At 42.5% G+C, this 27,855-nt stretch overlaps 1 pseudogene; it reads right to left on the minus strand.

The window, feature by feature from the left end:
- The window catches only part of LOC138357662 (murinoglobulin-1-like), a 202,572-nt pseudogene that overhangs the window by 14,814 nt on the left and 159,903 nt on the right, over positions 1 to 27,855 (minus strand).

Consider the following 27,855-nt stretch of genomic DNA (forward strand, 5'->3'; position numbering starts at 1 on the left):
GGTCAGAATGTAAGGGGCCCCTCATGAAACATGGCAACCATCAATACTATAGTGAAGCACTCGAGTCCCACCGCCAGTAACACCAGACCCCTGATTTCCTTATTTAAGGTTACAAATCCAACTCTAAACACAAATAACGGGAAGACAGAAAAGCAGCACAAAACAGTGGCTTCCACTTATCCTAACACATCCCTAAAACACATGAAGGAAACCACAGAATAAAGGCAAGGCTCAGACTCCGCCGCTACCACCACCGAGGGAGCAACACCAGACAGCCGTCTACTGCGCCTTAACATCTGGAGCTCGCGGGGACTGTGGAACAAGGACTTAATACACAGGGGGTTCTGTGGTATAAGGACTTAATACACTGGGGGTTCTGTGGCACTTGGGATTAATATACTGGAGGTTCTGTGGTACAAGGACTTAATACACTGGACTGCTACATAGAGGACAGCCCAGAAATATGTTTTTCCGCTCCACAGTGCTCAACTTGTGTATATTTCTTTGTCAGTTTCTTTCATATCAGCATTTCTTTTGTTCAAAAGAAATTATACGAGTTCTTCTATTGCTAAAGAACATGAAAGTAAACAAAATTCTGCTAAATTTCCATGCAATAAAATGGTTGGTTGTATAGGCAAGAATGTGGGTAACAATGATGGTTGTATAGGCAAGACATGTGGGTAACGACGATGGTTGTATAGGCAAGACATGTTGGGTAACAATGATGGATGTATAGGCAAGACATGTGGGTAACAATGATGGTTGTATAGGCAAGACATGTTGGGTAACAATGATGGTAGTATAGGCAAGACATGTGGGTAACAATGATGGTTGTATAGGCAAGACATGTTGGGTAACAATGATGGTTGTATAGGCAAGACATGTGGGTAACAATGATGGTTGTATAGGCAAGACATGTGGGTAACAATGATGGTTGTATAGGCAAGACATGTGGGTAACAATGATGGTTGTATAGGCAAGACATGTGGGTAACAATGATGGTTGTATAGGCAAGGCATGTTGGGTAACGACGATGGTTGTATAGGTAAGACATGTGGGTAACAATGATGGTTGTATAGGCAAGACATGTTGGGTAACAATGATGGTTGTATAGGCAAGACATGTGGGTAACGACGATGGATGTATAGGCAAGACATGTTGGGTAACAATGATGGTTGTATAGGCAAGACATGTTGAGAAACAATGATGGTTGTATAGGCAAGACATGTGGGTAACAATGATGGTTGTATAGGCAAGACATGTTGGGTAACAATGATGGTTGTATAGGCAAGACATGTTGGGTAACGACGATGGATGTATAGGCAAGGCATGCGGGTAACGAAGGAGAATACTACCTGTGTGGAATAGAATCCTCCTTGACCATTCCTTTGCGCCGTGATCCACTTGACCACCTTCCTAGCCTGCTGCTCGTATTGTTTAGGGTCAAGGGTCATCATGGCCATGATGGCGTAGCCAGCTGTTTCCACCCCTACAGCCTTCGTCTTGCCTGGTTATACAATACGTAATTGTTGTATGAAACATATCAATCATTTGGACACGGGTAAAATATATCCCTGACCACAAGATACGTAGATAATAAATTTTTTTCGCTTTGCCCATCAGAGCCTCGAACCCAGAACCAACAAAGCAGAAGACTTGGTCTACCAACCAAGCTACGAGCACCCACAATAAGGGAGGAGCTCAGAGAGACAGCTGGTTTCTCAGTCAGATACCAGTTGTGGTGCTTGTAACCTGGTTGGTAGAACTAAAGTTGTCTGCTTGTGTGGCATTTGGTTCGAGGCTCTGATGGTCTACGTGAATGAAATGTAAAATAAATTAAAACAAATGCTGTAAACAATCATCTTAAAACTAAAATTCTATTTAAAACTTCTTTTTAACCGAACAAAATTTATTACGTGAATATTTTGATTAGGCTGCAAATATCAAGCCACAATATACGGGTTCTTTGATTAGATATATTTATATTGATTTACCTGTGTTTATTTTCAAATATAAATTATTCTAGGAGTTGCATTTAATAAAACAATAATGAATGACATTCATCTCAATTTTGTTTTGGATTTTAGCTTTATTTAAGGCCTATCAAGCTCGCCTAAAATTATAACCATAACTACTTGTCAGTACAACCAGCAAGATTATTCAGTCGTAAGCAAAGTTAAAGAGAAAATAAATATAGTGCTTACGCACTTACTAAGGTAACACCTTATACCCTTCTTCCCCCGACTATACCTGGTCCCTTGGGCAGCTCCCAGTGAGTGGAGTTCTTTGTCACAACAGCTTGTTCCAGCAATTTCTGGAGAATTACTTCGGCTTCAGGAAGCTTAGCCAAGGCGAAAGCATAGGCTTTGAGCGCCATAACGTAGGGGTCAGAGGAGGAGTCTGCTTGTAGACACTGGGCAGCCAAACAGTTGGCCTGGCTGCATGACTTGTCATTGGCCTCCAGGGGAGCAATCATCACATAGGCTGTTAGAGGCACGGGAGAGTCACTTCCATCAATTCCTCCCTGTTAGAAATGTGATAACATATTGTTATAGGATCGCCTGAGTGTTGAACTCTACAGCATGTTCTTGCAAATTCAATCATCAGTTCCTAACACAACTTACTTTCAATTATTTCATTCTGAAAATCTTCCGCCTCCTTTAACCTTAAATTACACATCGCATCATATGATGCTTTGGAGTACTATGCCAGATTTAAACGGCCCGCGGATACATAGGGGTTCACCACACCTTCATCAGGGCTCTTGTAAACAGACGCCATTTAAAAAAAAAATCGTGGGCCAAATTCCCGGGTGTTAGGGGCCTTAGTATTGAGCAAGCTACCAAGCCTGACGCACGCAGCATGAGCTCACAGCACTGCTGTTCAGCTTGTGACCACAACATCGCCTAAAAATGCCATAATATACTTGTTCATGCTATTATGTAGTGATGATATTATTACAGAAAACCCCTGACTGTGATAAAACTGGCCAGGGTTCTGATAATAGCAGGATTGTGGTGATATTTAGCGTTGTGCTCCAAGGAGGGAGGAGTAATGCAGTGGGAGGGAGGGTAGTGGCGCTGTCTTCTGACTGTGTGTGGTCACCTTTTATTGACTGCACTCACCATACCAGCTTAGTGGTTCGCTATGGTGAACACAAATGTAGATACTTATATATAACGTGTGTATAGAGGGTATAAACAGCGAGAGGAGTAGGTTGGGTGCCGCCATTTTGGCGAGTGCGGTGGCGTCGTCTGCACGACTTATCATGTTGTTTACTGGTGACCACGATGGTCTTTGGGCACCATACCAGTTTACTTGTACAAGTATGGTGAATAAAACATGTAGATACTTATACATAATGTGTGTATATAGCGTAATAACACCACAAACAGTAATGTTGGAGGAGAAATATTAGTGCGCCTGGCCTTGAGGGCGGCAGCCACCAGCTGACTGTGTGAGTAGCTATGTCTTTGTGCCTTTACTCACCATACAAGCTTAGATATACAGTTATGGTGAACAAAACATGTAAATACTTATATATAACGTCTGTATATAAAAGCAAAAACAGTATGGTGGGAGGAGAATGGTGGCAAGTCAGGTGAGGTGAGGGAGGGAGGGAGTGGCAGCCAGTGGTGGGCTGCCACTGCCCCTCAGCATATATACTTAGTGGTTCGTTATGGTGAACACGAATGTAGATACTTATATATAACGTCTGTATATAGTGAATAAAAGCAAAAACAGTATTGTGGGAGGAGAATGTGAGTGAGTCAGGTGACTTGAGGGAGGGAGGAAGTAGCAGCCAGTGGTGGGCTGTCACTGGCACTCAGCATGCCAACTTAGTGGTTCGTTATGGTGAACACGAATGTAGATACTTATATATATCGTTTGTATATAGTGAATAAAACCAAAAACAGTAGGGTGGGAGGAGAATGTGGGCAAGTGAGGTGTTGAGGGAGGGAGTGAGTGGCTGGCTGGTGTGTGGCGGTCACTCCTCGTTAATTTTTGACTCATAATAGCAACTTAGTGGTTCGTTATAGTGAACAAAACATGCAGATACTTATATATAACCTGTACATATAGTGTAATAACCGACAAAGTATTATGTTTGATGAACATAATTGAATCAACAATATGTACACCATATTTTTGAGTACAGCGATGATTCACTCATTTTATTATATAAATATATCACAATATACACTATTGAATAATATTACAACAAAAAAACTATGAAAAATCAATCAGAGATATTGAAATAATTAGGTAATTATCTCTTTGTGGCAACTCAGGCCTGACAGCTGGTGAGCAACAGACCGCCTGGGACTCACGCTGAGTCAGCGCCTGTTTCTTGCCAGACTTCCCTGTCCTATAGCGGGCAATATATGCCACTTACGATTTTTTTATTATTTTTCCCATGATCAGTGAATACAAATTAACAGGTTAGGAAGAAAAAATATTTTTTTTTTTTGTATGCGCCAGTGGGTGTCAAATGTCAACAGCCATGCGCCATTTAAGGGTTAATATCTAACAATTCTATAGCATATATTTTTTAAATTGTGAATGACTTAGGAAAATTATAACCGCTATTTACTTACATTTGAAAGTTCTGAAAACTTGCACTGAAATAATGGAATGCCTCTTTCTGGGGAAAAGGGTCTCAGGGACTTGCAGTAGCTACCAGAACTGAGAGTTCCACACATTCCAGTTACATCAGCCCTTATAAGCCCTCGAAAGTCTACTGGAAACCAAAGGCCAAAATCTTGAACCATCGCAGACGTGCAGGGGATTCACGATCACCCTCACCGAAGAATTAAACCCCAATAAAGGAAATGAAGCAAAACAGACAAATGCAAAGTTGAAAGAAGGCAAACAAACAATGCAGCAAACTATTCGACAAACAATCCGTCCAGTAGTTTGGTCTTACATCCCTTAGTAACAGCTACTCATCACCAGGTGGCAGCACCACGGAAACTACTGGCTTTCCCCTATCATCATTCCTGTCCTAAGTCAGTAAGAAACCAACCAACAAATGGGGAGATTCACCCTCTGTCGCCAGAGGGTGTGGATGTCGAACTCTGGCTGCCTGTAGCTGTTTGTCGCTGCTTAGTGGTGGCTGCCCGTTAGTGTGGAGCGCCTGCTGCCTGACCACCGGTTAGCAATATGGCGGCGGCTGGTAGTGGCCGCATCTGCCATGTAAATACTGTCCAATTGGATTTTTCTGCTACGGTGAATTGGGAACATGTGGCGGTTGCACTTTTGGATGCATTTGACTTGAAGATTCCGGATCTCCTCGGCCTTGAGAAGTTTTCCCCAACACGTGTGGTGGTGATGTTTGTCACGTTACCGGCGGTGACATAACCACGTTTGTTGGCTGTGTGCAGTTTGTGGAGCGTTAGAATGAGCGAACGGTTCCCCTCCCTGGTACAGCTCTATCAGTGGCCGTCTCTTATCTGTGTGCCCCCTGACCTTTGTGAGTGTGCACGGGATGCATGTGACTTTTCCAGAAGCAGAGCTTGGCTCGGTGTTTGCGAGGTTTGGTACAGTGCTACGGCAGCTGCAGGGTCTCTATCTGGGTACTCGTATGCTGCAGATGCGTCTCACGGGGTCCATCCCTTCCAAGCTTTTATGTTGTGGTGTTTATCTCCATGTTTTTTATCATGGTCAGGCCCTCACTTGCTTCCAGTCTGGGGAGAAAGGCCAGGATGCGGCCCGGTGTGATGTTCCTCGCATGGAGGCCGCTTCTGTTTTTCGGGAGGAGGATTTCCCTCCCAACCCCCTAGGTGTGCGGACTGCCTCCCCGGAGGGTCCTCATCCTGGGGGCTTGCCTGGTGGTGTACCTGCGGCGGATGTGCCTGCTATTCCATCTGTGCCTGGGGTGTCTCCTGTGCTGGCTTCGGTGGAGGACATGGCTGCCCCTGCTTCGCGTCTTCAGCTTCCGGTATAGGCGGAGGAGCATCAGATTCCTGGTTCTTCCGTGGTAGTGTGGGTGTGATGCCGGTGCTTCCCATTGAGGGGGTGTGCTTCCTGCGGATGGGGGTGTCGTTGTCTCCCCGGTGGTTATCCTCGATGGTGGCGGCGTTCCTGATGCCTGTGATGCACGGCCACCTTTTGCCCCTCTTGGCAGTGTGTTCAGTGAGGGGGCAGTGTGCTCCCCTGCCCCTCACCAGAAGTGAGGGGCGACAGCTGCAGCAGCAGTGGTAGTGAGAGTGACACAGCAGGGCGGGCAGTAGCCACTTCCGGCTCTCACAGGGAGGGGAGGAGGACTCGTTCACGCCCTCACTCAACCCCCCGTTCCTCCCCCAGCCCCATACCCCAATCAATCAGCGACAGCTATGACAGCAACAGCAGCAGCAGCAGCAGCATCAGCAGCAGCAGCAGCAACAGCCGCAGTGGTGAGAATCGTACCATTTTCATCTCAGACAGTGACTCAGACGACAGCTCAGCAGACCGTGACCTTGACCCGCCAGCGTCTGTCAATTCTGACTTGTTAGCACCGTCTGGCGTAGTAGCTGAGCCAGCGGTCTCACCCATTCATCTCGGAGGGGGAGGGTTATCACCTGCCCCCACCCCTCCCAGCCCCATCCCTTCACCCCCTCCACCTCTTTCCCCCTCTCCTCCACCTGCCCTAGAAATTCAACCCCAGCTGCTGGATCGAATTGATAACTATAACGGCAGTTATGTCCGGCTTTCATTCTCCATACCAGAACATGTTAACACCTCACCAGGACTCTATCTGAGAACATATAGGGATTTTTTCATTAATGAGATACGCGCCCTCTTCTCTCCACGACACCCATTCCTCCTAATTTACCCAGACATCACTCTAATTGTGAGAAATTTAAATGTACAACAAGACAGGGAGGATAATCTATTGGATCCTATAAATAACGACGGCTTTCCCATACGAGGTGAGGGGCAGAGAATTACTCTAGAGGAAGTAGAAACTCTTATTGATTTTTGGGCTGATGAATTGACAGAGAAAATATCCCAGTATCTGGAAGCGAAGGAAGGGTCCAATGTCTTGGTTGAGCGGCTCACCGGGTTTTACATTAACTGTGGACAGATAGAACATCCGATAAGATTAGGCTCGCATGTAGACTATCCTGAAGGCTTGCGTGGGAAAAAATTGGTTTTCAATCCAGAGGGAGAGGCAGATATTTGCCTTATGCAGTGTGTTGCAGCTTATAAATGTTTAGCTAAGGGAATGCATCTAGATAATATTCGCGCTAGATCTGTGAATGCTAGTTGGTGTCTCAGACACATGAAATGGCCAGCAGATGTCAATTCTGCAGTGACGTTTGAGGATATTCACAAGGTAGAGAAAATGAATAAAGTCAGTATATTCATCTATTCACTAGAAAGAGATGAAAATGCCAGACGACAACGACACTACATTACACTAGCTAGGAAGGGAAGAGGGGGCTATACAGATGTCATACCATTGCTGATGTTGGAAGCTCAACACTTAGTATTAATTAAGGATTTTAACCAATATGTACGTAATATACGAGATCATGGTGATCGCATCCCGAGTCATCACAGCTTCTGTCATTGTTGTTTGATATCACTCCCAGCAGATAGCATGCAGAGTCATGAAAGTACCTGCAAAGTACATCAGACTCTCAAATTCTACCCACCAGAGAGGAAGATTACTTTCCGTAACTATGGACGGGATATGGTCCTAGTCACATGTGCTTTTATGACTTTGAGTGCATGTTAGACCGCTCGAACCCTAAGGGAATGATAGAAACACGTCACAATGCAGTGGCGTATGCGTACATCATCATTGACAGACAGAAGAATATTGTTGAGAAAGATACTTATTTGGGTAAAGATGCGGCCAATCACTTTATAACCACGCTAGAAGCGTCATGGGCACGAATCAAGAAGGGGTTAGTATCCTATGAACTTCACATGTCTCAGCAACAGCAGGCACTATTTGAGACAAAAACAGCCTGTGAACTCTGTGATGAACCTTTTAACGGAGATGTAATCAAAGTCCGTCATCACGACCACACAGTAAGATTCCACAATTATCAAGCAGCTTACTGTGATAGATGTAATTTGCAGTGTGTAAATTCATACAAGTTCCTATACACTTTTTCACACAACGCTTCCTATGATTTAGAAGTAATCCTAAACGAGATGAGAGATAGACCAGGAAGTGAAATAGATATATTAGCCAAGGATGGATTTAAATTTATGAAAGTTGATGTGAACAACTTAAGATTTTTGGATAGTTTAGCCCTTCTCAACGGCTCGCTAGGAAGAATAGCCAAGGATCATATTGATAGTGGGAAACCTACCACATTCACTTTGGCTATGTTAAAAGGGGTAAATAAAGCAGCCATCCCAAAACTGTTGAAGGGTAAACAATCATTCTGCTATGATTATTTATCCTCTATGTCTGTGTTAGATGAACCACACCTTCCTTCTCGTGATAAGTTTTACAATACACTAAAAGACGAAGAGTTGTCAGAAACAGATTATAAACAGGCCTTAGAAATTTTTGATTTGGCTAAATGTCGCAACATAGGGGAGTATCTGCTCCTTTACCTCAAAGTGGACACAGGTTTGCTAGCTGATGTGTTCACAGTCTGGCGAGATACCATGCTTGTTCTCTACAAATTAGACATTTCACACTACATTTCTTTACCCTCATTTGCTTGGGATGCGTTCTTGCTTAAATCGAAAGTTCAACTTGATGTTGTGTCAGACCCAATGTTATATGATTTACTTCGTCGGAATCTCCGAGGTGGGTTCACCAGTGTGACGAGACAGTACACGAATGTGGAGAACAGGCACACAGGCTTAGATCTAGGGGAAGATAGTAGCTACATCATTTACTTAGACTTTAATAGTCTTTACGGGGCGTGTATGACTGAACTACTCCCTCGGGGTGGGATCCGGAAACTGACACATGATGAGCGTGACGTACTGCTGGAGCAAGGTTTGGAGAATATCCCATGTGACGGGACCAAGGGGTATTGGGTGTTGTGTGATAAACTGCAGGTCCGACCTGAGGTAGCTAGGTATACAGATGAACTGCCCCTAGTTCTTTCACATACATGCATTACTGAGGAACACATTTCACCCTACAGTAAGAATATTCTTACAGAAGAAAGTCGTGGACTGCCTAAAAACAACACTAAATTAATTGCTTCTCACCTTCCTCAGAAAGATTACCTCGTTAGTCTGGACTTGTTACAGTTGCTCATGCGCATTGGATTAGAAGTAGCTAAAGTTCACGACATCTACGAATTCGAGCAGGAGAGTTACCTTAAAGACTTCATTGAAACCAATGTTCGTGAACGAGCCAGTACCAAATGCGCGATAAAAAAAAAGGCTTTCAAACTCGTATCAAACTCTATATATGGAAAGAGTCTCACAGATGTATCTAAATATGGGAACAAACACTATTTGGTCACAGATCGCAGTCATTTCCTGAAACATGCTCGAAACCCATTCTTCAAGCGGAGTCTTTTGTTAAGTAAGGATCGTGTGATATGTACTATCAAGCAGAAGTCTCTCCTAGTCAACACTCCTACGTATCTGGGTTACCATATACTTCAAATTGCTAAGAGGCGACTCTATGAGTTCTGGTATGATGTTGTCAAACCTGCGTATGGGGATAAAGCGAGTCTGTTATATACAGACACCGACTCTTTCATCATTAAACTGGACTGTCAGGATGTGTTTGAAGAGTTGAATAAGTCTCCTCTCTTCGACTGTATGGATTTTAGCAATTTTAATGTCACACATCCATCCTACTCTAAAGCGCGAGAAGGTGAACTAGGATTGCTCAAGTCTGAAATAGGCTCTAAGATTATTAACCAGTTAATTGCTCTCAGACCTAAAACATATTCGTTCACCACACATGATGGGGAGCACACTTGTAAGTGTAAGGGCGTACCATACCATCTACAAGAGAAACTCTCGCATGACTCATTTCAACACACTCTTGAAACAAACACTTCAATCAGGTATGTGTCGAGATCTATACGCAACGTGCAAGGAAAGATTTGTACATGTCGCAGTACCTGCAGAGGATTGTCAGCATTTGACGATAAACGCTACATTTTAAGCCCCACACAGTCCCTAGCGTATGGTCATCCTGATATTCCCAATAACAATGATGATGAGATGGATGTAGAAGTGAGAGAGGAGGAGGAGATGGAAGAAGAAGTGTTTATGGAGGAGGAGGAGGAAGTAGAGCAAGCACAGAGACTCTACCCAATATTCAATCCCTGGAGCAAACGCGATGCTACAGCTAAGAAACTATTCAACCCTCGCTAGATTTTATGTTGTACAATTGTTAGGTAGTATTAAGATGGATGCCAATATGACTAGAACTTTGTATACTAAATGAATAGGATGTTTAATATTATTGTTTGTGAACTGTAAGAACTATGATTAGTTTTAAAATATGATGCTTAATATTATTGTTTGTGAACTGTAAGAACTATGCTGTTTAATATTATTGTTTGTGAACTGTAAGAACTATGTTTAGTTTTAAAAATGATGTTGCTGTACATAAAAAATATGTGAATAAACACCTGTAAATGACTATGTTTGTATAAATACCACCTCAGTTCCTTAGTTTTTAGCAGTCTTAACGAAGCATTAATCATGGATAGTTCCTATGATATAATCCATGCGGAACATCTAGATATTTTCAGAGAACCATCTCGTGTTATTATTGCTGGTTATTCAAACAGCGGAAAATCCTACTTGTGCAGTAAACTTGTAAGGAAGTATCAACACAAGTTCTCCTCAATAATCATATGCGGAGGAGGTTACTCTGAATTACGATCAGATCCACAAATTAAAGGGAAGCTGATCGAGCATTCAACCATTATTGATCCTGTGGAAGAGCGAGTAGATAATGACTCGCATATCTTAGTAATCTACGATGACCTTTTTACAGAGTCTGCGAATTCAAAAATCGTATCAGACATGTTTACTAGGGGCAGACATTTCACGGTTTCCGTCATATTGATTACTCAAAATATATTTTTTCCTGGTAAATATTCGAGGAATATTAGTTTAAATGCTTCTCATTTCATATTGGTTAAATCACGAGACCTGTCACAAATTGAAACACTCGGACGACAAATATTTGGGAAAGTGGATTCAAAGAAATTTGTAGAGTTATATAAGCAAGTTATTAGTCAACCCTACGGCTATTTGCTAGTAGATCTGGGCTCGAACACTCCATCTACGATAACATTACGCGGTAATATTGTTCACGAACCGCCCTATGAGATAGTTTACCAATGGTGAGCAAGAAAGATGTACTGGAAGGAGTATATAACGACCCCTCATCTATCGGAGGGCTTGGAGGGGTACAGAGATTGTATAAGGCCGCCAAATTAATTAACTCTAGTATAACTCTAGCCGATGTAAAGGACTATCTGAAAAGCTCTGACTCCTATACGTTGCATTATTTACAACCGCATAAATTCCCTCGGCGTCGGGTGTTAAGCCCTAAACCACGGCTATTTCAAGCTATAGACTTGGCCGAGATGAGTTTATTGGACAAACATAATGACGGAGTGAAATATTTACTCGTATGCGTAGATATTTTCTCCAGGTACGCCCAAGTAGTACCCTTACGCGCTAAGGATGGGAAAAGCACCACTAATGCTCTAGCTTTAATTCTAGATTCACCTCATTCTCAGGGAGTGCGCAAAATTAATTCTGATCGAGGTGGAGAATTTTATAACGCCGCTATGAAAAAAATGCTGGCAGCAAGGAAAGTACAGTTATATAGTGTATTTTCTCAGGAGACTAAAGCTTCAATCGCTGAGCGGTTCATACGTACTTTAAAAGGTAAACTTTACAAGTTTATGACGGCGCGCAACACTTTAAAATACATGCAGGCTCTACCAGATATTGTGAAAACATATAATTTAACCCCACACAGAGGATTGAAGGGGAAGACACCTGCGGAGGTGCACGCTCTATCCTCGCCCAGCGAACACGCCAAACAATTTGATTTAATGTATAAAAGTCCAAGCAAATCAAAGAGAGCTGTCATTCCACGATTGAGTGTTGGTGATACAGTACGCATCACGCTATCTGATCGCATTTCCAAGTTTAAGAAAGGGTTTAAGCAGCAGAACACCCGAGAGATCTTTACAGTTACACGTATTGATCGGAGACAACCCATCCCTTTATACTTTCTAAAAGATCTGAATGGGGAAGAAATTGATGGTGGCTTCTATAAACAAGAATTAACACCAACACATTTGCCTCAAACCTTTAATATTGAGAAGGTATTGGGACAACGCAGAGTCTCTGGCAAACTCCAGTATAAAGTTAGGTACGCAGGTTATGATCGATCATTCGATCAATGGATTGATGCTGCTGAGATATTACATTTATAATGAAGAAGCCCTTAGTTTATAAATACAAGGAATTGATCCAACTATTATCAAAACTTCAGTATTCCTCGAGAAAGCAGTTGATTGAAAAATTTAAGAAACCACATATAAATTGTTTATCAGAAATTTTTAATAATTTAAAAAAAAAAAATTGCCCGTGCCTGACAAGGTCGTTAAAAAGTTGAAAAAATATAAATTGCTTATTCGGTCACTAGCCTGTAAGAAACCCTCTGTGTCAACTAAGAAACAGATATTAACCAGCAAACGAGGAGGCAGTATTTTATCCATTATTTTACCGATAGCGGCTAGTTTAATTACACGGTTGTTCAGTAAGTAAAATGAAAGCCTTTTATCTCGTACCGCGTAAAATAGTGGACAACCGGAAAGCTGCACACAGCCCTGCTTACCCCACTGTGAAAGCGGTTGCTCGTCATCTTACTGTCAAACCACCTCCTCCTCCTCAGTTGCATACCAACCCTTCCATAAAACATTTAATAGATTTGAAGTTGAAAGTGAGAGATCACGAATATGCGAGATCCTTGCTAAACCATTATGATGCTACTGGAATCGTTCGTTGGGATCTGAATGGAAATGTATTGGCTCCAGTATCCGGCATACATATAATTAATGACATTATACATAAAATGACTGTGCTTAAATCTGTTTTTCTACCGGATAAACTCCCCATTGCTCAACTGTTTTTCACACTAACATCTACATCGCGAGATTTATTCCGTAATACTACGGCAAGCAGTCAAGTGTATGAGGCTCCATCTGTTAAGAGAAAGGCGACTGTCAAGATTGATCCTCACAGTAAAAGGAAAGCTTCCTGGATTGTATATTAGCAGGTGAGTGTATATAAATGAGCGTGTAATGTGTAGATGGCTTTACTAGACAAAAAGCAGTCTAAGGAGATAGAGCGATGGACACTCACGTGATATACGCCACCAGCGTATCAGATACGCATTTATTCCCCAATAACATCCCCGCATCTTTCCAAAATCGATTGTTTAACCAGCTAGAATTAGATCCCAGGAGGAGTTATGAAATGTGTCTACAAAAATTACTCCTCCCCACTTCACATTACGTTATTAAGCGTGATAATCCTGAGGCATATATACGTGTAGGCGTTACGTATGAGAAAGTGAGCGAGGGGAAATACATGCATTCAAAGCATTTATTATCATCTGATGTTTTAGCCGGAACTATAAAAGAAATTAATACCAGGATTAATACAGAAATAGAGGCCATATTTTCAAGTAATGCTAAACTGAGTTTTTTAGGAAAGTCATTAAAACAATTTTCAGCTAAATATGGAACGCATTTTATTAAATATGATTCTTCCTCCAATCGAAACAAGTTCACTACTGTGATTAGTGATGAGAATATTAGCTCTGCAACGGGGCATAAAAACATCAGTAGAGTTACATTATCATTTGGAACCGCTTTTGGGAAAGTGTTGGGCGTAGTTCCAGAAATAGAATATGACATATTCGCAAAACGTCAGTACGCCTCGAATGTAGTTAACACATGTCTATTCCCGCCAATGCCTAGAGGAGGAGTTGATATTCTGTGTGTTTATTGCGATAGAATCTCTTCTACTAGATATGGAAACCAGTCTGTAAATATTTTGGATGTAATCTCCCTAAATGGAAGTGATAACAGCAACAATAAAAAACTATATGTGCGTCTTAACACTAACATGATAGATAGCGTCAGCATCACTATTAGGGATCAAGATGGTAACCCAATACATTTCGATGAACGTGGGTGCACCATAGCAGTCTTGCATGTACGCCCCGTTGCAGGAGGTATATAACACCAATGCTTTCCCGCCACACCTCATTCGTCTGAAACAAGCGGAGAAATGCGTGTCCACTTTATTCCCCCCTCTGTTGAGGAATTATACATTCTGTTAACCCCTCCTAGAGGTGGAGGGACTGATGATATACGGATTTTCAACAGCAGTAGACGTTATACGCGTGGAGGAGGAATATTTTCCTTTTTAAGCGGGATAGCGCGTCGAGCAGCGCCCTTTATCATGAGGACTCTGGCCCCGGCTGCGCTTAGCTTGGGGCAGAACGTACTAGACGACATTAATAATGACAAACAAACTTTCAAACAGTCTCTTAAGAAACGCGGGGTTGAAACATTGAAAGGAGTGGGGAAGCAAATGATAGGTGGAAGAGTGCAGAAAAAGAATAAACAAACAAAAAAATTAGTAAACATCAAACGTTTTACTAAAGCGAAATATAATGATGTGTTGTCATAACTTCTTCTCACTCGGTTGGTGTTGTCTAAAGCGCGAACATGGCCGGATATAACGCTCTGGGCCTCCAGGTGCCATTAGAATACTATACAGCTGCTGTTAGTGAAGCCTTTCCTAAAGTATTTTCCCCTCGATTGGTAGAATCAACAATCGCCAGCAGACAAACGATGGATGTATTACCTGTGAATTCTGGGGTCAATAATAAGTTTACAGACACTTATCTGGAATTCATCATCAAGGGAGTGAATGGTCAACTGGTGGATTTATCATCTATAGCTTTGGAGTTGACTATTGATCTAACCGAAGAAGATGGAATAACGCCTTTAGGAGATGCTAAAAACGCATCGTTGGTGAATGGATTATCGCAAACTCTATTCAAATCCGCTATTGTGTATTTAAACGAAACAGTAGTTGAAACCAGCTCATTATTCTCATTCTGGTCATACGTAAAGTTATTATCTACGATTTCTGGGTGTAAGGCTAACCGCTATGATAAACTGTCACAGTTTTTTAACCGAGTTGATCCTGGTAAAATTGAAGCTGGTTATTTCACTAATGCCTCGGCTAGTGAGAAGCAACGGAATGACTGATATGAAAACGAGTGGCGTGAATACTTGTTTTAAACTAATGCTGGATGTCACATCCGTTAGTGAATACGTTTTGGATAATGTGGACATCAGGGTGAGGCTCGAACTTCAACCTGATAAGTGGCTTATACTCAGCGATAATGAACATGCTAATTTTAAATATAATATCAAGTCTACACGTCTATGGGTGGATCGGGTATTGCCATACCCTGAAGGATTAGTAGCAGTTAATAAAGCCATGGTGCAGAACAACTCTCCTATTACGTATACTTTTAATAAAACTTTATACAAAACGTATATATTGGGCACAGGTCAGCGCTCTATTACAATGGACCAGCCGTGGGGGACTGTTATACCAGAACATTTATATATGATCATCCTTGATATGGAGGCTGTGTCTGGTGCATATAATCGCAACCCGCTTTATTTGGAAAACTGCGAGCTTAGTAAAGTATTAATATCCCAGAATAGCACTAATATTGTCAATATTGGGTGTGACTTCCCTCATAACTGCGCCAAGTTGTATTACACAGCATTACAAGCCTTAGGCTTCGATAAAGACAATATATTATCTTATGACACATATGTGAATGGTGGAACCATACTGGCCTTTAATTTACAACCCGAGGATATCGATGACACCATCCCGATTGAAAAAAGTGGTAATCTGAGGATCGCTTTGGAATTTAAACGCGGAGTAGCTAGAAATAAAGTCATACTAGTTTACGGCTCTACAACGGGTGTGATCAGCATTAACGCGGATCGTCGCGTTATTTGCGATACGCGAGGATAAAATACTAATATGAATTGTTTGGAAATAAATGAGGCTATCAGAAGTAATTTAGGTGATAGGGTAGACTATCTACGATGTTTCCTAGCTGATGACGTACGGAAAATACTGACAAAAATACATAAAAAAAGACCTGTGGTGTTCATAATGAACACTCTGGACTCGGGTTCTCGTAATAAAATGGGCCATTGGATAACATTCTATGTAAATAAGGATGAAGGTAGAAGCGAGATAGTTATACTAGACAGCTATGCCAATCCTGCAATAGGAACGTATTCAAGATATTTCGAAGAGTTTATGTCCTACTTCCAAGACTATACCCTATATATTATGAAGAAAAGGATTCAATCCTTGAATAGTTACTTCTGTGGGAATTATGCCGTTTATTTTGCATATCATTTTTGCAGACTAGGCTTAGAGGCCGCCCTGCTTCACTTTGATGAAGCGTTTAAATATGGTCATTTTCGCAAGAATGATGAAAAAGTGTTGAAATTCAATTACGCTCAGATGAAAATGCCTGAGTGTAAGCAAACATTCTGCTTAAACGGTAGTGATGCTGGGTGTGAAACGCTGTGTGACGAAGTTGGCTAGGATGATAGTGCGGTGAGTAATACTTTATGTTAGGATTGAATGATGAACACAATAATGTCTGTATTTATGTTTACAACATTGACAACAACAAAACTTATAACCTTTTCCACTTTCTACAGATTGACTGCTTGACTAGCGTGTTGGGAAGGTTCGATGGACTGAATGAAGGTCTTTCTACAACTGTCTGCTAGCTAAACCACCAAGAAGAAGTCTTATTATTATTATTTTTATTATCGTTGTAAATCGCTTAAGTGTTTAATAAAGAAATAAAATTTATATAATGTGTTTACTTTTCCCTCGTTATTGCTCTCACCATGTTGATCACGTTACGATATAGCTTACACATACTAAAAGGTTTTGCACAGAACAATGGTTGATGGTATGGGAGCGGGTGGGGATGGGGGTGGGAGTGATTGATTGATGGCTGACAGGTGTGGGTCTGTCGTATGTACTTCGCTCCCCTTCCTTAACGAATCCAGTGTAAGAGGACCCGCCGTGGGGCGAACATCACCACTCTGAAGACAACAGTCCCGTGTCTTTTCCATGCATTTCTTACAAACATCACTTAAGACCTTCCTGTAGGGGAGTCAATGGGTTTGTCTAACCACATAATGGCCCAGAGCACTCTCTCCCGACGAATGGGAAACTCCATCCAGCCCCCATCCCAAAACAACATAACAGGCTGTATTGCCTTCTCCTCTACACACTAACTCACGATCAACTCTTTTACTCCTTCCTCCATCTTCCTTCTATTTTCTTACTCTATCACTTGCTAAACACACACATATTCATTTCACTCCTTCCTCTTACTCCACCACTTACTCTCACACAACAAGATCTCCAATCTTTCCTGACCACTTACCTTAACCCCGAGGACTAGACCCGCGCGCGCGCGCGCGCGGGGTGGGGGACCGCACCTGCTCGCCCGCCACTCAAGTCCGCCACGCGCCAAACTTCCGGGAAATCCCCAAAAAACCCTATGTGACTAGACACCCGCGCTGCGACGTTGACCTCGCGCACCACCTGGCACTCATCAACATGACCTCCCCTCTTTCATGACCACATACCCAAACACAACACGCTCACACGCGTCCGAAACGCGCCAAAAATTCCCTGAAAATCCCCCAAAAACCTGTGCGACTAGACACCTGCGCTCCACCTGTCGGCTGGCACTCCATGGAGGACCAGCTGGCAGCTGGTGCGCGCGGTTCTAGTCGCACTTTACACTACTTCGGTTCAGTTGCTTTGCTTGGTTAATTTGGAGGTTAGTAAGGAGGTGGCTTTGTTTACCCCCCTGTTTATTCTTGGGCCGTGGAGGTTCTTTAGGCGCTCTGCCGTCCTCCTTTTTTTGTTTTCCTTTTCGTGTAAGGCTATATATGGGGTGTTGTTGCCTCGGAGGACTTGTTACCGTGTTGGATTGGGGTGGCATCTGGTCGTGTTTGAGGGGGAGAGTTTTGGCGCCTCAGCAGCGGGAGTTAATGTTGCAGTTTCTGCATTTGTCGCTGGTGACAAATGAGTGGTTTTGTTTGCTTGGCTTGCGTGATTCTGCGGCGTGTGTGCACTGTGGCTTTAGTGAATCGCAGGTGAATGTCTTTTATTTTTGTGACCAGTTGCAGGGGTTGCCTGGTATCAGGATGTCCTGGAGGAGTTTTGTGGACCAGAGTGTCGGAGTGGTGTTTTGCAGTTTTTGTTCTTGCATTTTCTGGGTTGTTCGCAGAGGGTGCGCAAAACGCTGTGTTTTGGTTGTGGATTATGTGTTTTGTGTGTGGGTTGGAAGGCGGGAGGGTTATGGGGTCACTTGCATTTTTTTTTTTTTTGTGAGGGTGCATGTGGTTTACCTGGTGGTGGTTGCAACGCGCTTTTCCTGCAGAGTTTGGTTAGTGGTTTACGTATGCCTATGTTAGTGGTTTGCTTTTGAGTGCTTCGGTTGGGGCGTTGTTATGGGTTTGGGGGGTTGAGGAGGTTTCAAGGGGTTGCTTTAGCTGTGTGTTCCCTTCCCCGTCCCTTTGGGCCTCCTTGGCGGGGGATGCATGTGGTTGTGTGTGTCTTCCTTGTGGTTTGCTGTACGCGTGTGGTGTGTTTTCGTGCCTCCGGGCACCGAGTGTGTCGGTGTGCATGGGGAGTGTGGGTTTGGGGGCTGTTTTCGGCTTCTGCGTGGACCTGAGTTTTTCTGTTTTTTAGTTTTTCAGTTTTTTTTTGGTCCTCGTCCGCCTTGGCCTGTGCTCTTTGTATTTGGGTGTTATGTTGGTGTGTGGTGTGCAGTTGTGGTGTGGGTGGTTGTGTGTGTATTTTTCTTGTTGTTTGCGTGGGTGTTTCGTGTGCGTGTTCAGGGTTTTCTGTACTTTTGTCTCTATGTATATATTTTTGTGCCTTGTGTGTTTGTCCTGTGCTCCTTTGTTAATGTGTGTGCGTGGTGTGGTTGGCGTTGTGTGCGTGGTCATTTATCCACGTCTGTTATGTGTCTGTTTTCTGTATTCGGTTGAGAGTGTGTTTTATGTTATTTATGCTCTTTATTTTATGTATTTTTCTGTGTTCTGTTATGTGTTACTATGTATCTGTGTTCTGTTTAGACTTTTGTTTTTTATGATGCCCGTGTCGGGATATTGGGGTTATGCCCTGTATTGTGTTATATTTTTTATGTGTCGCTTGTGTATGTTTTTTTTTGTTTTTAACTGTTCCTGATGCTGTTTACTGTTCCTGTTACTGTCCCTGTTTACTGTTCTTCATTGTTATTTTATATATGTACCGATTTCTTTTGTGTTTTGTGTGTTCTGGTATTTGTTTTATTTTTAAAAAATAAAAAAAAAAATAATGGGGCCCACCAATGACCCTCAGAAGGAGGGGTTTTATTTTATATAATGCAGTTTTTCTAGGAGGGGCTGAACTGTGGCTCCCTGTAACTCACCACTGAAAAGCTAAAAATGGGACTTACCAGGGAGAGCAAAGATCAGCCCACCTTTGGTAGGTAGATCTTTGACATATATGAGGGAAACTCCTTCCAAGGTCAACACAAGCTCAAAGGGGACTAAGGAAACCAGGTAATGAAATGATTCGTGGTATATCCAAAGAGCCCTTAAAAAACGAAGCCCACGAAAAATTAGAAAATACTGTCGCCAAAGCCGCAAGGTCCCAAATAACACGTGCCCAAAGACACACTGCGGCTTTCTAAATACAAAACCGTGTAGTGCTGCAATCAGACAACAAAGGATGCACTCCCTGCCAAAAAAATCAAGGACCAATAACCAAAGGACCCATCTGAACGCCAACCGTCTCAATCTGACCAAAAAAAAAAAAAAAACTGAGGAAAAAATACGCCATGGACGAAAGACCAAAACGCACACTTCCAGAGGAGAGCGAGAAGCTTCTCAACACCACAACTGGAAGCAATGCCCAACAAAAACAAAGACCTCCAATGAGAAGTCATAGACGAAAGGGACAACCGAGAACAGACGAGACGACAAAACCCTGATCCAGAGACCAAGATGGTCAAGGAGTAAAATGAGCAGGCCAAAGGTGAACAATTGCACGGGACAATTTGGAAAATGGTGTCGAGATAGTATAGACCTCGAAGGACAGCAAAAGTAGCTCCTCCTAGACCGAATTACAAAGAGGCGACAGTATTCAGCACATGATGTTGACCAACAAACAACCAAGATTAAAAGAGAGAGGACCACCAAAACTGAAGACAAATCATGATACAAATGAGTGAAACCTTATACTGCCACTGCGACAAATGAGGCAGTTATGATTCTTAAGCTTATTTATAGCTCGCCATACAGATGGCGAAAGATCAGAGTAAGAAACTCCACGCATGAAGAGTCCAGAACGTCAAACCAAAGGGAAAAATCTCTGGAGAGATTTGCTGAAAGACATGTGATCGGAAAAAAGGTGCTTCAAATGATTATTGTGTATGTTAACATTCAGTGTGTGGAAAATTTCCGCCAACTACATCATTATTATAATCATAGAAATGAAGTACATCAGAATAATTATTTCTATATCATACATCTGAGTCCTACATCAGAATTATATCAAAATCATCTATTAGATCCTACACGACAATACCACAACGGTCACGTCCACCATTACGCCTATGGATGCCTACGTGACTTTGCTCGTGTATCTTCAAGAATCTATAAGGTTCAATAAGAAGCTGTCTTAATTGAAATACCATTGCAACATGTTTTGGGCTTCCTGTGATGTGTTTTCAAGTTCTAAATAAAGAATTAATCTGTACCACTAGTACTATCTATAATCATTAGATCCAATACATATTCATCTTTCAATCCCGATTGATCTCAATAATCTGTCTAGACATTAACAATTATTAATCCATATTCAATGTTGGCCTCTATCACTTGAGAGAGGGAGGAGCTACCTCCGAGAGCAAGCGTCCACGAGCGCCTTGAGGCCCAGAACCCATTGTTTACATACAGAGTGAACACGTGACGATGCTTGAGACTTTTATAATAAGATTAACCCCGCACAAACAATCTAATTATCACCAGAATAGCTCCCTAAGACACTCAGGGAGGTGGTGAACTATAAATCAGAACAAATTACTGATACATGTATCTAAATACGAGTGTAGAGAGCGGTACCCCCCAGCATGTGTTGACTGTTGACCGCTCACCACTACCACGGATAGCTTAATCCTCATAAAAAACTCTACAGCGTGTATCTATTCACTGCAGCAATGCGGTTATATCATTAAAATACTGTGGCTAATCTCATCAGGAAAGAGATAATCTGGAAACTGGTCAGTTGGGCATCAATTCTCAATTTGGATAGTTATTAGTTATTATAGTTATTACTATAATAGTTATTACTAGTTATTAGTATTAACTAGTTATTAGTATTAACTAGTTATAATTAGTTATTTACTAGTTATTACTAGTTATTACAGTTATTATTATTATTATAGTAATTACAGTTAATAACTGGATAATTATTAGTTACAAACATCAGATATTAAGTGTTTGTAGGTTGTAAATTGGTAAATTGCATGCTCTTATGACCTTAATATGTTCATATAAATTGTTAATCGTTATGTAGAGGGAAAATCAAGCAATCAAGTGAACATCTATCTTAATCTTTACAATTTGTTCTGAATATATGTACAAATATCTATATATATATATATATATATATAATTCATCTGCATAAATTATCAATTGCTATCACATTTATAATTAATTTATCATAAGTGCTTGCATATTTGCATATAATATCTTGCTTGTATCATATAACTAGTTGTTATAAATACTAGACATGATCTCAGTTATTGGGTATGCAGTTTAAGAGCGAGGTTAGACTGTGTAGTGTTCAGAACTTTTGATACTAAAAGAGAACCAGTATTTAGAGTCACTGAACTGTGTTTTATCATGTAATCCATTGTAAACTACAATGCTGATGTGCTTTAAATGCCAACAGGTACATTGTGTTTCTTCCATCACTATCCTGGTGTTAGTAAGTAAAGCCCACATAGCATCCTAAGACAAGAGGATTGGCAGGACTTTGTATAAGCTAAGGAATTATAAGTTCATTTATTTTGCATTCTTATTTTAAAGTATCATTTATTAAGTTCCAGTCCATTTAATTTTCTCATTTAAGTCCCACATAAATGAGACTTTAGCCTTCAACGTGTGACATATCACACATGTGTGACATGTGTGGCATGAAAGAGTAATGCCACGACAGATCACATTATTCCAGCATTATGTATATGGAACTTGTTGAAGTCTCCTTCATAATACTGGTGTATATTTATTGAACGTCTTTTTTTTTATTTTTAACATTAAACCAATAAACAAAGAAATTACAATAGCGTAATATTACAAAAAGGAAATAATTTATAACAATGCAGGATGTGACCTGGCGTTCTAGAGCGTTTGGGACTCACCAGAATGATGGTTCAAATTCCCACATTTCTCCAAATGATTCTCATTCAATCGGTGTTATGCATGAGAAAAATACTCACTCTCATGGCCTTGCTGAAGGCTTTACCAGTGTTGTTGAAGCAACCGTCCTTTCTCTGATTAAACTGAAGCCAAGTGCTTGTTTGGTTCAAATCATTCTTGTCAATCTGCAATTACCAACAGCAATCAGACTCAGGAAGTAGTATACAGTATACACCAAATAAGACAGGAGTAAGAAAGTTATTGCTATTTGCTTCAACGACAATTAGCAGCGTTTGGGTGCTTAATTGATAGTATTACCGCAGCTCAGTAATTACTTCTCAAGAAAAAATACCAAACCCAAACATTTGAAAATTAAAAATCCCTGCTGTATGGGTCGGTCCTGGACCATTATGTGTGATGGTCCACGACGGATCGAAACGTCGTCGTGTTTTAATTTTTACATATGTGGGCTGGGTATCTGGGGTGTGGGCTGAGTGTCAGGTGTGTGGGCTGGGTGTCAGGTATGTGGGCTGGGTATCAGGTGTGTGGGCTGGGTATCAGGTGTGTGGGCTGAGTATCAGGGGTGTGGGCTGGGTATCAGGTGTGTAGGCTGGGTTTCAGGTGTGTGGGTTGGGTATCAGGTGTGTGAGCTGGGTATCAGGTGTGTCGGCTATGTGTCAGGTGTGTGGGCTGGGTGTCAGGTGTGAACTCACCACCTAGTTGTACTCACCTAGTTGTGCTTGCAGGGGTTGAGCTCTGGCTCTTTGGTCCCGCCTCTCAACCGTCAATCAACAGGTGTACAGGTTCCTGAGCCTATCGGGCTCTATCATATCTACACTTGAAACTGTGTATGGAGTCAGCCTCCACCACATCACTTCCTAATGCATTCCATTTGTCAACCACTCACACTAAAAAAGTTCTTTCTAATATCTCTGTGGCTCATTTGGGCACTCAATTTCCACCTGTGTCCCCCTAGTGCGTGTGCCCCGTGTGTTAAATAGCCTGTCTTTATCAACCCTGTCGATTCCCTTGAGAACCTTGAATGTGGTGATCATGTCCCCCCTAACTCTTCTGTCTTCCAACGAAGTGAGATTTAATTCCCGTAGACTCTCCTCGTTGCTCATACCACTCAGCTCGGGTACTAGTCTGGTGGCAAACCTTTGAACCTTTTCCAGTTTAGTCTTTTGCTTGACTAGACATGGACTCCATGCTGGAGCCGCATACTCCAGGATTGGTCTGACGTATGTGGTATATAATATTCTGAAAGATTCCTTACACAAGTTTCTAAAGGCCGTTCTTATGTTAGCCAACCTGGCATATGCTGCTGATTTTATCCTCTTGATATGAGCTTCAGGGGGACAGGACTGGCGTGATATACACCCCCAGGTCTTTCTCTCTCTCTGACTCTTGAAGTATTTTATCTCCCAAATGGTACCTTGTATCTGGTCTCCTGCTTCCTACCCCTATCTTCATTACATTGCATTTGCTTGGGTTAAACTCTAACAGCCATTTGTTCGACCATTCCTGCAGCTTGTCCAGGTCTTCTTGAAGCCTCAAGCTGTCCTCCTCTGTATTAATCCTCCTCATAATTTTGGCGTCGTCAGCGAACATTGAGAGGAATGAGTCTATACCTTCTGGGAGATCATTTACGTATATCAAAAACAGGATAGATCCAAGTACAGAGCCCTGTGGGACTCCACTGGTGACTTCACGCCATTCTGAGGTCTCACCCCTCACTGTAACTCTCTACTTCCTATTGCTTAGGTACTCCTTTATCCACTGGAGCGCCCTACCAGTTATTCCTGCCAGTTTCTCCAGCTTATGCATCATCCTTTTATGAGATACTGTGTCAAAGTCTTTCCGTCTTTGTGAGCTGGGTATCACGTGTGTGGGCTGGGTATCAGGTGTGTTGGCTGGGTATCAGGTGTTTGGGCTGGGTATCACGTGTGTGGACTGGGTATCACGTGTGTGGGCTGGGTATCACGTGTGTGGGCTGGGTATCAGGTTTGTGGGCTGGGTATCAGGTGTGTGGGCTGGGTATCAGGTGTGTGGGGCTGGGTATCAGGTGTGTGAGCTGGGTATCAGGTGTGTGGGCTGGGTATCAGGTGTGTGGGCTGGGTATCGACCTAAACATCTCGCAATCCGGAAATCCATTCAGTAGATAAAATGTTTATTATTGTTACCAACACAGGTCTCTAGTGACCTACTGCTAGCATTTCAAAAGATCAGTCTTGCCTCAGAACCTTCTCAGCCGTCATGAGCAATACGATCAGTCTACCTGTCCCAGTGGCCGCATTTGTGATGAGGATATTGCTAGATTATTGTGCTGATTGCTCAGTCAATAGTGATGAATTGGTCTCATCGCTTTAGGGTGCTTAGAGTGTGGAAATACAATGCGATATTAACAATTGTGTAGTACTTATAGAAGCAGTGGTCGAACGTACAAAACTTCGCCACTGCACCCAAAACAGTCAAACTCCTGGGGCTCCGTCTGTTGGGCTCCGTCTGTTGGGCTCCGTCTGTTGGACTCCGTCTGTTGGGCTCCGTCTGTTGGGCTCCGTCTGTTGTGCTCCGTCTTTTGGGATCCGCCTGTTGGGATCTGTCTGTTGTGCTCCCTCAGTTGGGCTCCGTTTGTTGGGCTCCGTCTGTTGGGCTCCGTCTGTTGGGCTCCGTCTGTTGGGCTCCGTCTGTTGGGCTCCGTCTGTTGGGCTCCGTCTGTTGGGCTCCGTCTGTTGACCGCCATTTACACTAGGAAGTTCAAGTTAGCTTGGCGTGAAACAATTGGCTTAGAATGAATGTTTGAGTGTAGGGTAATGTAAAACACAGCAAGAGGAGGTCCACTCACCACAGTAAACTGTTGGGCCTAGCTGAAGGACTTGAGGACGAAGGCCGACAACCAGGTGGAGCCGGAGTCGTCAGCGTTGCCGAAGGCGCTGAAGGAGCCGTCACCTCTACGGTAGAGGAGCTCCCGTTGGTACCCTGCAGGCAGCCACTAATGTAATTATCGCTAACTAATACATTAACTAGTCGCTACAACACGCTCTTATAACAAAAGTATAAAAATTAAAGAAGCAACAGAAAGCCAATAGCCATATACATGTCTCACCTGCACTAGAAACAATTAAGTGATCTACACGTCTGTTACGGTATCCCGAAATTTGTAACACAAATCAACAAACATGTTTCCATACCAGTATTTACCCAGGACTTCGACGGGTATTTCGACGGTCTTCCTGATTGTTTTGCACGTTATGGGAATATTGCTTAATTCATTTTCTTCCTCTGCTTAAAACATCTGTTTGCATTTTTTAAATTGTCTAACCTTTCTAGTGTGAACACTGATGTAAAGTATTCATATACGTTGGCTGCCTTTTTATCATTAATTGAAATTTGGTTGGACTTATCTTCCAAGGGTCCTATCGAGTCTTTTGTCTTTATTCTACTTCTCTGGTGGGCATAAATATACTTTGGATCTTTCATTATATTTTGAGCAAGTTTTCTTTCATAGTTCCTTTTACCTGTTCTTGTGCCCTGAGCAGAGAAATAAAAGCCCTTCTATATGTGTCAACCCGTGTGCCTCCTGGTGGACTCTTAATTCTTTCAGAGGTTTTGCCTTGCTGTTATAGCACTGGTGACAACCCGTCATCCACCTCCTCCTTTTACTTTTCCTTCTTGGTACTCACTCAGATTCAAGCTCAGTGTTAAATTTTTTAAATTTCCCCACGAAACTTTCACGTCTCTGACTACCAAGAGATATTTTGCAGTTTCTGTATCATTCTGTGATACAGGAACTGCATCATACAGGAACTCCTCGAAAGCAGTCTAGAACGTCATCGTTCCAGACCTTTATATGGGTTTCTATAATTGTGTTCTATCTTAGAATATTACGGGGCGAGCTTCTCCTCTTGCTGAGTTTGATCGACCACGACCTCCTCTGGTGTTAGCACAAGGTCCAGAGTGTTGCTGCCTTGTGTGGGCTGTACCACGTGCTGAATAAAAAATATGAGTCTTGTACCAGGCCAAGAAATTGTTCCTCTTCGGCTTGTGATTTTGGATTCACCCAAAATCCATTGTGTAGTGATTAAAATCTACCATTATAAAAGCTTGGACTTCACCATATTTTTCACGATATGTAAATCTTGAAATTCCTCTTCTGAAGCTGTGTCTGCCCTGTAGCCTACTTCCACACTCTGTTATAATTTCCAATAACGATGAGCCAGCTGCCACCGTTACAGCTGCCACTGCCTACCAGCTGTAACGGTGAGCAAGCTGTACCTTTGTGCTAGCTGCAACGGTGAGCCAGCTGTAACTGAGCCTGCTGCAACGGTGAGCCAACTGTTACGTTGAGCCAGCTCTAACTGAGCCATCTGTAACGGCGAGCCAGCTGTAACGTTGAGCTAGCTCTAACTGAGCCAGCTGTAACAATGAGCCAGCTGTAACGGTGAGCCAGTCAGATACCAATCAAGTGGTAACCCGGCATCTGGTCCCCGCGGTGTTCCACACTCTGGATGCCATCGACAGTAGAGTACAAATTTCGGCGTTATAAAGGTATTTTATCAATTATAATCATTGTGATAATTAGCATATACCTCCTTAGTTTGGTACCCAACCACTTGGGCTGGACGGTAGAATGACGTTCTCGCTTCATGCAGGTCGGCGTTCAATCCCCGACCGTCCAATTGGTTGGGCACCATTCCTTTCCCCCGTCCCATTCCAAATCCTTATCCCGACCCCTTCCCAGTGCTATATAGTCGTGATGACTTGGCGCTATCTTCTGATAATTCCCTTCCTTAGTTTGGTTCGTGTAGTTTCAAATGCTTATTGTTAGCACAGTGGTCTACGTATTTGGTTAATAACCTCGGGATTTATTCTCTAGGTCGGACAGAAACGGTTGGACATTTTTTCCCTGCGCACGATGTTTACCTAGCGGTAAATAGGTAATCAAGTAGCAGTAAATAGGTGTAAATCCACCTAAATCCACTCACCTAGCATTAAATAGATACTCACCTAGCAGTAAATAGATACTCACCTAGAAGTAATTAGGTACTCACCTAGCAGTAAATAGATACTCACCAAGCAGTAATTAGGTACTCACCTAGCAGTAAATAGGTACTCACCTAGCAGTAAATAGGTACTCACCTAGGGTAAATAGATACTCACCTAGCAGTAATTAGATACTCACCTAGCAGTAAATAGGTACTCGAGAGTTTCTAAAGTGTAGTAGAGCCACCAGGGTTAGCTATAGTTGTCTACGGGGGACCTGGAATAAGCCCAAGTACGGGCTCTCTGCCTGACGACGATATCAATAAGAGACGTATACCACATTGTT

Source organism: Procambarus clarkii, chromosome 79 (genome assembly GCF_040958095.1).
Source record: "Procambarus clarkii isolate CNS0578487 chromosome 79, FALCON_Pclarkii_2.0, whole genome shotgun sequence".
In the NCBI taxonomy this organism is placed as follows: Eukaryota; Metazoa; Arthropoda; class Malacostraca; order Decapoda; family Cambaridae; genus Procambarus; species Procambarus clarkii.